The following is a 13,955-nucleotide window of genomic DNA, read 5'->3' on the forward strand; positions in this document are numbered from 1 at the left end:
AGATTCTATCTCACTCAAGTCAGAACAGTAAATAAAAATGCAAGTAATAATAAGTGCTAGTGAGAATGTGGGGAGAAGTTACTCTCATACAGCTGGTGGGACTGCACTTTGGTGTCACCACTATGGAAAGCAGTATGGAGATTCCTTAGTAAACCTGGAATGAAGCCACAGTTCTCTCCAGTTATCCCACTCCTTGGTCTATACCCAAAGGACTTAAAATCAACATACTACAGTGATACAGTCACAGGAATGTTTATTGAAGCTCACTTCACAGTAGCCAAGCTATGGAATCAATGTAGGTGTCCTTCAATGGATGAATGGATAAAGAAAATGTATTATATACACACAGTGGAATATTACTCAGTCATAAAGAAGAATGAAATTATGGCATTTGCCAGTAAGTGGATGGAACTACATAATATTATACCAAGTGAAATAAGCCAATCCCCAAACAAAAAGGTCAAATATTCAACCACAAAATGGGGTGGAGGGGAAGAACAGAAGTCCACTGGATTAGACAAAGGGAACCAAAGGGAAAGGAGTGGGGAGGGAAATAGGAAGGACAGAGAATTAATCAGGCATAAATTTCTTAGACTTATATTTGAATATATGACTAGTAAAATCTACATCATGTACATCCACAAAAATAGAATCCTAATTATGTAGTATAATATGCCAAAACACATTCTACCATAATGTATAACTAAAAAGAGCAAATATAATTCAAAAAAATTAAAATAAATAGATTTATTCATACAGTTCATAATGCCAAGGTTAGATCTCAAAGATGCAATGGCTGTGGGGTGCAGTGTTTCAAATTCATCAGAAACTCTGAATGGATGATGTTAATCTATAATAACATATGAAAAAAACAGAACTCTAAAGTGTACTACATTATTTATTTTCCCCATTTATATTCCACAGTGGAAAAAATTGTTTGAATCTCAAGAGTTTTCCTGATTTTTTGTGGATGTTCCACAGAGATCAGTAATTGTGTTGAGAAGCTTAGGGAACATGTATCCCAGAGAAACATCCAGAACCATTAAGTCTATGACATTTTCCATCATAACATCTTCAGAAACAGGCAAAGCAATTGAATATCTACTCCTCGGTGGGTTGGAATACATGCTCATTACTTTGCCGGGTGTGGACATGAATAATATTTTCTGGGAAATAGAAACTTGATTTCTTTTATGATAGAAGAATGATGTGTAAAGGAGGAAAATAGTATTACAGATTTTGTTTTAAATCTTTGTACTATTCCCTTCTCCTCTGAAGAATCCTTTGAGAGATGCCAAGTTTTAATCATTCCTTTAAGAAAATATACTTCTCCTTTTGAGGTAAAGGACATTTTCAATGGGAAATGGGAACACTTTAATCTGCAGAAGCACATATCTCATAAGAAATGCCAGCAAGAGAGGAAAATCAATGTGAACAAGGGGGATAAATGCCTTTTCCACCCTCCCTTCACATCTCTCTTACAACATGTCCATCTGTGCAACCTGGTCAAGTCTGCATGGAGAGGATCCTGATGGTCACCCCAATGCTGAGGGTGGCAATGAGACAGCCATGAGAACTTCCATGGAGGGACATATACAAGTGAATCATCCCTGAAGCAGGAAAGGGAAGACTTACATTAGTTCTGTATAAAGCACATTAGAATATCTCTTATCGGCAGGTTTCTCAACTGTGGAATGACTTACAGTATCATCCTGGTGGAGTTTGGCTGTGTTGGAGGTGGGGGTGAGGGAGAGGGGTGGTCATGTACCTTGTAGAGTGTTTAGCAGGGTCCTTACTAGATGTCAGCAGCACATGCCACCTGCCATGGTGACAACCAAAATGTCACCAACCAAAGTCACATAGTAGTTTCATTCATTCCTAGTGTAAAAGCAGTGCTCTGTGAGCAAACAATCACCTGATTTATTTGTTCAAACTTGAAAACAGGAAAACATTTTCAAATTTATGTGTTACTTTGCACTGAGAGAAAGACAATCACTTTTCCTGGTCATTTAGAGAAAGAAAGGCATATGATTACATATACATAATATTACAGCTGTCCCTCAGTTTTATTGTTCACAAAGTATTAATTTATCAGGGTCAATTATTATGTCATTAAATTATTTGACATGGTCATTTAAAGAGAAGTGTATTTTCTCAGATATGTGTGTGTGTGTGTGTGTGTGTGTGTGTGTGTATATATATATATATATATATATATATATATATTATGATTTTGAACATTTCCTTCTACCTGACTGTTCATTCCTAAAATTTTTGTATCATAAGCAATGCTGTGATGCTTTGGTCATTTTTCTCAATTACGTCTTGTACAATTCTTTGAAAAGTTCTTGATATACAGTCCAAAGAGTAAAATTAGTTATCAAAAACATCTTTTGAAGGTGGAAAATGCATCAATATAGGAAGACTGTTCTCAAGAGTACTAATTCCCTGAACCATGACCAACATTAGACAATCTTATTAAACTGAAACACTAGGCTAATTTTTGAAAAATGAATGATGATAGGGAGTATAATAACTAACTACTTTCCCATATAAAATAAATCAATAAAACATAAACTCTTGTGGGTTAATAGTCACAAAGAAGCCTATCTCGTCAGCTGTCAGAGTGGAAACTCAGAAAATGTTACCCTAGATTATAAAATTTATTTCCTACAATCACAATATTTAAAGCATTGATCATAGAATAAGCTAGGTAAAATGGCTTTGAATATTATACAGAAAAAAAGTTCGATCAAATAAAATGATAACATGATCCCTCATGACTCAATACCAAGTTAGAAATTTTGAAAACTAATCAAAGCATATATAAAAGTTTTTATAAATATTAATGATTTCATGTGATCTCAGAATTAAACTAAAGACGCTATGAATCTCCATTATGCTGTGCTTAACTTTTGATAAATTTCATATGAAAGATGCTTTATTTCATTGTGGATAATATTAACTATACTATTGCTTCTGTTTTTTAAAATTATCTATGTATTTATTTTTTCATTTATTTATTTATACCAGCCTAAACTAAATTTGGATCACATAATAAAGTATAAATTTTAACGCAGCCACATCAATGTTTATAGAAGCTCAATTCACAATAGCTAGATTGTGGAACCAACCTAGATGTCCTTCAACAGATGAATGGATAAAGAAACTGTGGTGTATATACACAATGGAATATTATTTAGACATAAAGAAGAACAATATTATGGCACTTGCAAATAAATGGATGCAATTGGAGACTATCATGCTAAGTGAAATAAGTCAATCCCCAAAAAAACCAAAGGCTGAATGTTTTCCATGATAAGTGAATGATGAAAAATAATGGGGTTGAGGGGTTGAGGAATGAGAGAAGAATGGAGCAACTTTAGATTATGTAGAAGGAAATCAGGGGTGGGTATGAAAAATGGTGGAACGAGACAGATATCATTACCCTATGTACATGTATGAATACATGAATGGTATGAATCTACAATGTGTACAACCATAGAAACTAAATGATGTACCCCATTTGTATACAATGAATCAAAATGCAGTCTGAAAAATAAATTAATAAATATATAAATAAATAATTTTTAGGTTTTCTTTTCCTTAGACACATCTAAAGTGGGTACATGACTGAAGAAACTCAGCACTGTGACACAGTTCATTCTCCTGGGATTGTCAGATGTCCCCAAGCTGAGAGTCCCTCTCTTCCTGGTGTTCTTTCTCATCTATGGAGCCACAGTTCTGCCCAACCTGGGCATGGTCGCACTGATCCAGCTCAGCCCTCACCTGCACACTCCCATGTACTTTTTCCTCAGTCACTTGTCCTTTGTGGACTTCTGCTACTCCTCAGTCACAGTGCCCCAAATGCTGGCCAACATATTTACCAAGGACAAGACATCTCCTTCCCAGCCTGCATGGTACAATTCTATTTGTTTTTCACTTGTGTGGTCACAGAGATCTTCCTGCTGGCAGTGATGGCCTATGACCGCTTTGTGGCCATCTGCAACCCATTGCTGTACATGGTCATCATGTCCCAGAAGCTCTGTGCAGAGCTAGTCTCTGGCTGTTACCTCTTAGCATCAGTGTCTGCTCTCGTTCACTTGTGCTTAACTCTTGAGATCCCAGGTTATAAGTCAAATGTGATTAACCACTTCTTCTGTGATCTCCCCCCACTCTTAAATCTGCTTGCTCTGATGTCACTGTGAATGAAGTGCTGCTCTTCATTGTGGTCAATTTCAATGAGGTCATTACCATCACCATCATCCTCACCTCCTACCTGTTCATCCTCATCACCATCCTGAAGATGCGCTCTGCAGAGGGGAGGCGCAAAACTTTTTCCACCTGTGCCTCCCACCTCACAGCCATAGTCGTCTTCCATGGAACAATTCTGTTTATTTATTGCCAGCCCAATTCTGGCACTAGTCTGGACATTGACAAAGTGACCACAGTCTTCTACACTGTGGTGATTCCCGTGCTGAACCCCTGATCTACAGCCTGAGGAACAAGGATGTGAATGAAGCTCCTCAGAAAAGCTCTCAGCTCTAATACACATTCCTAGAGAATGTGAGCTTGGCAGGACTCAGGCTGCAAAGCAGAGGTAACTGGAGGGGTGATACGTGGGCTGTAGCATTGGAGTGGAGAGAAGAGGAATGAGTTAAACAGTCATGAGTGAGTCTTTCTGATTTATTTATATTTGTGTCTTTTTAATTTACAACTGTGGCCTTAAATATTCTTCAAAAAATTTAGCCCCTTTTTTAAATTTTAAAATAATCAGTAATGTTAAAATGAATATGGTTAATGGCCTACTAAGACACACATATTGTGTTTGGTATAAAATCTTTGCAAGTTAAAGATGAACATAAGAATCACAATATTATATCAGTTTCCATGATTCATGAATCTATGATTCTTGTCAGAAAAGAATCTCTGTAATTTTATAATGAAGATGATAGCATTGAGAGTGTGCCCATAGAATGACAAATCTATATGTACATACTCAATCATGTATGTTTTTGTTTTGTTTTGTTATTTTATATATATATATATATGTATTATTTACTATTTTTTCCTTTTTACTTCAGTCATCCAGATGTTCAGTATTGTTTGAACCCAAGATAATATCTCATTTCATGTAGAATATAGTAATAATTTCACAAATAATTTAGGAATATTGAATTATAGAGCCTGAAAGCATCAACTTAGATTGATCCCTAGTAGATAATTAATCCTTCTATATCTGTCTCTCTCTCTCTCCCTCATACATATTTGTAACCATTTAGAAAACATTATTATGGGCAACAAAATTTCTGAATTGTCTTTTTTTTTCACTGCATGATTTCTCTTTTTGTTCGTACTAACACTGCAATTCATTGTAGATGAAATGATTGATGAAACAAGTGCATTTCTAACCTCTGTTCAAGTTCTTTGCTTGTATCTTTGGTCTGATAAAATATTCTTTGTTTGCAAATTTCATTTAGCATAGAAAGGGTGATTTAGAATGTGGGAAGGAGGCAAAGCAAAGGCACAAATAACTGAAACATAAATTTGCAGATCTGGTGTTCATGTTCACCTATATTTCATGTGTTAGGTTCAATAAAATTATGCATTCAAATAATTCACCAGGAAAATAGGGAAACTTTTTCTAAATCATATCTACTCATTCATTTTTGATTGATGTATACCACTGACACTTTGTAGCTGCATTAATATTTTAGTTTCTAAATTGTATTCACTTGTTTCAATGAAGTTTGTGTCCTTTATCTATAATAACGTTTGAAATACAATATGCTTGAGTTCATGAAAGCCTGACTTGGTACTTTGACTCTGAGTTTTTAGTTTGTCAAAATTTAACTTCTTCAATCCTCAGTTTCTTCCATCCTAATTTTGACTAATATTATTGACCTCACAGTATTTCATCAAATTTAATTTTGATAATGCGTGTTTACTCACAAAATTCTGGAAAATATATAAGGTGTGTATCAATGCTGTCATCGAGGTATTTCTGATGCTATTTAACTTTCTATCTTTTTAACTACCTCTGGCATATGGTAAATGTTCTTAGTTTTCTTTTTATTCAATGGATGGCAGGGTTAACAGTAGAGGTTGAACTGTATGAATGTTGAGAAGCAATGGGTGTGAACTTTTTTAATTCATCAAAAATTGGCTAATGTTAAAATGAAGGTTATTTGTATGAAGTAAACAATGTACAAAAGTTCAACAACATTTTCATATTACATATGTAACTATACTCCTCCCATAATGGGCAAAGAAGAAGAAAATAAGTTATCAGGAAACAGATCAGAGGCTCAGGTGTGCTTGCTGTCTGGCATTGCATGGCAACTGTATAAACATTATTTAAGTTTAACTCCTAGAAGGTATACACACAGAATGTTAGTAAATAAAAGCACTAGTCAAGACACTGATGAACCCACTAACTGGGAGGAGGCAAGAGCACAAGCCAATCAGGTGACCTGAATGAGAGGAAGAGCGTCTGCTCCTACCATTCCATGACAAGATGGAAAAAGAGCCCTCCACTCCTCTGCCTGACCTCAACCCAGGAAAGCAGGAAGAAAGTGGAGAGCAGTCTCTTGAAGCAGGTGTGGAGCAAGTCCCTGTTCCTGTGAAGAGCACCATGTGGTGGCCACACCCGAGAGGAGTCATCATACCATTTCAGAAAACTGCAGAGAAGTCTAAATCTCTCGATCAACATCATCAATCAAAAAAGGCTTAAAACTTTGTTTGACATGTAAAATAAGTACATTAGAATATCATTTAACATCTAGAAGGAATTACAAAATAGCTCACAGAAACAAATAGAAAGTAAAATCAGGTTTCATAGAGTCAGCTATGTGCAAAGTTAAATGTATTAGCTCTTTGGATACATTATGCAAATTAGATGAAAGAATAGAGAACAGTGAGTTCATCCATGAATCTAGAGAAAACCAATATTGTATTCTTCTCTAATTCCACTAGAATGGAAACAAACCATAAATGATTCCATTACGTGAGACCTACTAATATAGAATGGCTCACTGTGAATTGTTTTATGTTTTAGTTGTTTTAAATCTATCCCTCCCTCTCTCTCTCTCTCCCTCACCTTTTTCTCTCCCTCTCTCAGTCTCTCTGTCTCTCAGTCTCTCTGTCTCTCTCTGTCTCTCTCTCTCTCAGTCTCTATCTCTTTCTATCTCTCTCCCCCCCCACACACACACCACACATCCCTGGTCAAATATTATTTATGAAAATATAACCACATCAGTACACACACTGACTGTGTAAAAGGAATAAGGTATGTAGGTATTTGTTCACCTCAGTTTTGAAAAATTGTATCTGTTTTCCATGATTTTCTAATGACAAGAAATGACCTACGTACTTTTATTTATATTCCAATTTCTATTTGTCTGTATACATGAATATGTAAGTGTGCATGTGTGCGAGTGTGGGTATGTGGTTTCCAATACACTTGATGCTTTTGAAACCCACCACATGCATATTACAACTATTTTTTAAACCAATGAATTCATTGAAATTGCAACTTAGTACAAATTTTAGTTATTTTACCTGTAATGATATTTATTTAAACTAATATATGTAAAATATTGTAACATCAACATAAAATTAGAAAATAAATTTACAATACTTTACATTCTCTTTTGCTTACTAAGTTTTAAAAAGTGTGAAGTTCACACATGCAGTACACCTGAATTCAGAGTTGTCACATTTCAAGATCTCAAAAGCCACCTGTGGCGAGTGCTACCATATGGGACAGAGTAAACTTAGAATTTTCCCCCTGTGACTTCTACTGCTGTCCTCTCTCAACCCTATGGACTCCCTGCTTTCTTTCTTTCTTTTTCTTTCTTTCTTTCTTTCTTTTTGAGGAGATAAAAGAATTTTATTGCCCATCTATGTTATACAAAAATCTAGAAATAATAAATTTGTACAGGAAAACTCCCAAATGAATAGTAAATGAGAGCATAACAGCAATAATTTAAATTTTCTTATTATTTTACCCATGATGTTACAATTATAAGCACTTTGAAGCACACAGTCTGCAGTCAGAGTAGATTTTGTTCATTGGTCAAAGCTCACAATAAAATTAAAGCCTTCAGTGTCTCTGATTGCTCTACTGGCTCTTGACGAAACTTTTGAGGTCTCAAGAAAAGTAATGTACTCCTGGTGCTCCAGAGTTGTGCTGGGTTCCACCAACTCATCTGCAAAAGTGTCGTCCACCTCTCAGTCTGCAAGGAAACCCATAGGTGGTCATACCAGGCCCAGTTCAGGGACTCTGTGTCCAGTGTATAATTAGAGTCCTTCCATTCATACTCGCCGGTGGCCTTAAAGCTAACTTTCTTAACACAGAAAATGTTGCTCTCATCTTCCTCCTCTTGTCCAATCTCCTCCTGTGACGTCCAGTACAAGGGACTTCTTTCCATCACTCTTCCTAACTTCAACCACGAAATTGCAAGTGGATGTCAGTTTGGGCTCCGGTTCCTCTATTTCATCCGTCAGGCATTCAACAAAAGCTTTTTCTCCATCCACGTGCAGCGCGCAGCAGCCTCAGCAGCAGCCGCAGGGTCCCGGACATTGCAGAAGGCCGGGCCACCGCGTCCAAGATGGAACCTGGCTCCATGGACAGCAGTACAAAGGACCAAACGCACAGTCGCAGTGCCGACTGCAGCAGCTGCCACAGCAGAGGGGTGGCGCCCAACGCTGGGGAACTTCGGTGCAGCAGAGGCAGCATCCTGCAAGAGGTTGCAGAGGCCTAGGAGTGGAAAGTACAGCCCCGCTAGCGCCACCTGAAGCCCCTCTCTCTACTGGCAGTGTTTCTTTGTTCCTTAGCTGGGGCAGTGCATGCTTTTGTGCAGCCCTCTACTAAATAAATTTCAGTTATTATTTAATGAGGGGGAAAAAATAAACAGAACTCAGTAACTAAAAAGTATTTCTTGCCATTCTGCAAGCTGACTGGTTAGATCTTCTGCCAGTATCACTAGGGTGCCTGCACAGTGCAGCACTTATGGGAACACAACCTGTGCTCACACTTTGTCACCCCAAGATGGCATCTGCTCATGTCAGGTGAACTGGTGCTGGCTGTTGGCGGTGCTGCCTCTGTGCATTTCCATTTCATATCTAAAGAATGAAATGGAAAATCAACTACAAGAGGTGTACAGAACTCAAATGTATGAAATTACAACAGAACCACATCAAGGCACATTATACTGAAAATGCCTAACATCAAAAATAAAAATAGAATTTAATGACTGTGAGAGAAAAGCATCAGATTACATATAGGGGGAAACCAATAAAAATATCAGTAGATTTCTCAGCCTAGACCCTAAAACGTAGAAGTTCCTGGAACAACATATTTCAAGCTCTGAAAAAACATGAAAGCCAAACAGGAATCTTATACCCCACAAGACTAAACTTCAGATTTGAAGATGAAATAAATCCTTCCATGATAAACAAAAGTTAAGAGAATTTACAAGTAGAAAACCTGCATTAGAGAACATTCTCAGCAAAATATTCTATGAGGAGGAAATAAAAAACAACAATGTAACTCAGAAAAGTGAGGAACTACCCTAAAGGAAAAGACAAAGGAGAAACCAAATCAAGTTTCAAATCAAAAAATAAGCCAAAATGACTGGGAATGAAAATCATATCTCAATAATAACCCTGAATGTTCATGGCCTATTACTGATGTCGTGATATTTCCTTTTTCCATCACAAATTTTAGAAATTTGAGTTTTCTCTCTCCTTCTTTTTGTTACTGTGGCTAAGGGTTCATCAGTTTTATATACTTTTTCAAATAACAAACTTTTTGCTTTGTGAATTTTTTGAATTGTTTCTTTTGTTTCAATTACATTGATTTCAGTTCTTATTTTAAATATTCCTGTTTTCTATGACTTTTGGCATTGATCTTCTTTTTCTAGGGCTTTGAAATGTAATGTTAGATCATTTAGTTCTTGACTTTTTATTCTTTTCTTGAATTGACTCCATGCAATAAATTTTCCTCTTAGTACTGCTTTCAGAGTGTTCCAGAGATTTTGATATGTTGTATCATCATTCTAATTTACCTCTAAAATTTTTTTATCTCCTCCCTGATGTTTTCTGTCATTCATGCTTCATTCAATAGCATATTAGTAATCTCCAGGTGTTGGAGTAGTTTCTATTTTTTATTTTATCATTGGTTTCTAATTTGATTACATTTTGATCAATAGAATACAAGGTAGTATCTCTATTTTTTTAATATTTACTAAGGTTTCTTTGTGGTATAAAATATGGTCTATTTTAAAGGGAGATCCATGTGCTGTTGAGAAAAAACCATATTTACTCATTGATGGATGGAATATTCTATATATGTCTGCTAAATCTAAATTATTGATTGTGTTTTTGAGTTCTATGGTTTCTTTGTTTGGTTTTTGTTTGGAAGATCCATCTAGTGGTGACAGTGGTGTGTTAAAGTCATCCAGAATTATTGTGTTGGTCTATTTGATTCCTAAAATTGAAAAGGATTTGTTTGATGTACAGGGATGCACCATTGTTTGTGGCATAAATATTTACTATCATTATGTCTTCCTGATTTATGGTTCCCTTAAGCAGTATGAAATGTCCTTCTTTATCCATTCTAACTTTGGCTTGAAGTTCACTTCATCTGATATAAGGATGGAAACCCCAGCTTTTTTACTAAGTCCATGTGTGTGATGCTTTTCCCCATTCTTTCACTTTTAGTCTATGGATGTCTTTTTCTATGAGATGAGTCTCTTGAAGGCAGCATAATCTTGGGGCTTTCTTTTTAATCCAACTGCCAGTCTATGTGTTTTACTTAGAAGCTATTTTGAAAATCTATACTCCAACAAAACAGAAAACCTCGAAGACATCAACAACTTTCTAGAGACATATGAATTACCTAAACTGAACCAGGAGGACATACACAACTTAAATAAACCAATTTCAAGCAATGAAATAGAAGAGGTCATCAAAAGCCTACCAACAAAGAAAAGTCCAGGACCAGATGGGTTCTCAGCCGAGTTCTACAAAACCTTTAAAGAAGAGCTCATTCCAATACTCCTCAAACTATTCCATGAAATAGAAGAGGAGGGAACCCTCCCAAACTCATTCTATGAAGCCAATATCACCCTGATACCTAAACCAGACAGAGACACATCGAGGAAAGAAAATTTCACACCAATATCCTTAATGAACATCAACGCAAAAATTCTCAACAAAATTTTAGCAAATCGCATACAAATATATGTTAAAAAGATAGTGCACCATGATCAAGTGGGTTTTATCCCAGGGATGCAAGGTTGGTTCAACATTCAGAAATCAATAAATGTCATTCACCATATCAACAGACTTAAAGTTAAGAATCACATGATTATTTCAATAGATGCAGAAAAAGCATTAGATAAAATACAGCATCCCTTCATGCTCAAAACACTAGAAAAAATTGGGGTAGTGGGAACATTCCTTAATATTATAAAGGCAATCTACATAAGCCCATCGCTAATATCATTCTAAATGGTGAAAAACTGAAAGCGTTCCCCCTAAAAACTGGAACAAGGCAGGGATGACCTCTTTCACCACTTCTATTCAACATTGTCCTTGAGACTCTAGCCAGAGCAATCAGACAAACCAAAGAAATTAAAGGGATACGAATAGGAAAAGAAGAACTCAAACTATCCCTGTTCGCTGATGACATGATTATATATTTAGAGGAACCTGGAAATTCCACCAGAAAACTTTTAGAACTCATAAGTGAATTCAGTAAAGTAGCAGGTTACAAGATCAATGCTCATAAATCCAATGCATTTTTATACATAAGTGATGAATCTACCATATAACATTTCCTGTTAACCTTTATTTTATAAAAAAAAAAAAAAAAGTTTTCATTAGTTTTGAAAAATATCTTTGAAGAGGTGTTTGGCTTGAATCCAGCACATGCTGATTCTTTAAAACAATTTGAGAAACCAAATCATGTCAAAAACAAATATGAGTCAATTGACTGGGAATACAAATCATATCACAATTATAACCCTGAATGTTAATGGCCTGAATTCATCAATCAAAAGACACAGACTGGCCTATTGGATTAAAAAGAAAAATCCAACAATATGCTGCCTGCAAGAGACTCATCTCATAGAAAGAGAGACCCATAGACTAAAGGTGAAAGGATGGGGAAAAACATACCATGCACACGGACACAGCAAAAAAGCTGGAGTATCCATCCTCATTTCAGATAATGTGGACTTCAAACCAAAACTAGTCAGAAGGGATAAAGAAGGACATTACATGCTGCTTAAGGGAAGCATAAATCAGCAAGACTTAACAATCATAAATATCTATGCCCCAAACATTGGCTCATCTACGTACGTCAAACAAATCCTTCTCAATTCCAGAAATCAAATAGACCACAACACAATAATACTAGGCAATTTTAACACACCTCTCTCACCACTGGATAGATCGTCCAAACAAAAATTGAATAAAGAAACTATAGATCTCAACAACACAATCAACAATTTAGACTTAACGGACATATATAGAATATACCATCCAACAAAGAACGAATACACTTTCTTCTCAGCAGCACATGGATCCTTCTCTAAAATAGACCATATTTTATGCCACAAGGCTACTGTTAGCAAATACAAGAAGATAGTGATACTACCTTGTACTCTATCAGATCATAATGAATTGAAATTAGAAATAAATGACAGAATAAAAAACAGAAACTTCTCCAATACCTGGAGATTAAATAATACACTATTATATGATGAATGGATAACAGAAGAGATCAGGAGGGAAATAAAATTCTTAGAAGTAAACGAGAACAAAGACACATCATATCAAAATCTCTGGGACACTATGAAAGCACTACTTAGAGGAAGATTTATTTCATGGGGCGCATTCAAAACAAGAAGTAGAAATCAACAAATAAACAACTTAACACTACAGCTCAAAGCGCTAGAAAAAGAAGAGCAGACCAATACCAAAAGTAGTAGAAGACAGGAAATAGTTAAAATCAGAGCCGAAATCAACGAAATCGAAACAAAAGAAACAATTGGAAAAATTAACAAAATAAATAGTTGGTTCTTTGAAAAAGTAAACAAAATTGATAAACCCTTAGCCACACTAACAAAGAGAAAGAGGGAGAAAACTCAAATTACTAAAATTCGGAATGAACAAGGAAACATCACAACAGACACGAGTGAAATACAAAACATAATTTGAACTAGTTTAATTCCTCTAAAAATAGTAGCCAGAAAATCACATTTGGAAGAGGATTTTACTTTCCTTTGATTGTCAGGTTTTTTTAAGATCATGCTAAATCCAGAGAGATAGTCATACTGAATGTGTGTTTCTTGCGCTCGCCCACTCATAGCCTATGAATGGGGTAAAAGTTAGATCAACACATAAGACAACATCCAAATAAAATAGAGGAATTACAACAGTTAGAAATGTTTTACACCAAGTTCATAATAGAAGGATGCAAAGGGAAACTTTACATTAAAAATAAATATTCAGCCAGGTGTGGTGATGCATGCCTGTTAATCCCAGCAGCTCAGAAGGCTGAGGCAGGAGGATCACGAGTCCAAAGCCAGCCTCAGCCACTTAGTGAGACCCTAAGCAACTCAGTGAGACCCTGTCTCTAATAAAATACAAAAAGGGGCTAGGAATGTGGCTCAGTGGTTAAGTGCTTCTGCGTTCAATTCCCAGTATGAAATAAATAAATAAATATTCATTTAAAAAAAAAAAACAGAAGAATGAACTGAACCACAAGAGAAGAGAAGGAGGACTGCTATCTCTGAACAAGAGAGAGGGGTGTTCGGTCTCCACCAGTTAATTCCCCTCTGTTGTTTTTCTCAAGGGTGTACACAGAAAGCTGTTTTTCTTGCAACAATACAAATATTTTGGCGAGGCACCATTAACAAATGTGTTAAGTCTCCAGGGAACGA

The 13,955-nt window shown here is 36.0% G+C and overlaps 2 pseudogenes; one reads left to right on the forward strand and one right to left on the reverse strand.

Moving 5' to 3' along the window:
• The first annotated feature begins 1,485 nt into the window (after window positions 1–1,485).
• On the forward strand, window positions 1,486–4,548 carry LOC124959217 (olfactory receptor 5L1-like; annotated as a pseudogene).
• A 3,574-nt stretch (window positions 4,549–8,122) lies between these two features.
• Window positions 8,123–13,955, reverse strand: part of LOC124959218 (complement component 1 Q subcomponent-binding protein, mitochondrial-like) — a 20,382-nt pseudogene continuing 14,549 nt past the window's right edge.

This window comes from Sciurus carolinensis, chromosome 11 (genome assembly GCF_902686445.1).
Source record: "Sciurus carolinensis chromosome 11, mSciCar1.2, whole genome shotgun sequence".
NCBI lineage: Eukaryota > Metazoa > Chordata > Mammalia > Rodentia > Sciuridae > Sciurus > Sciurus carolinensis.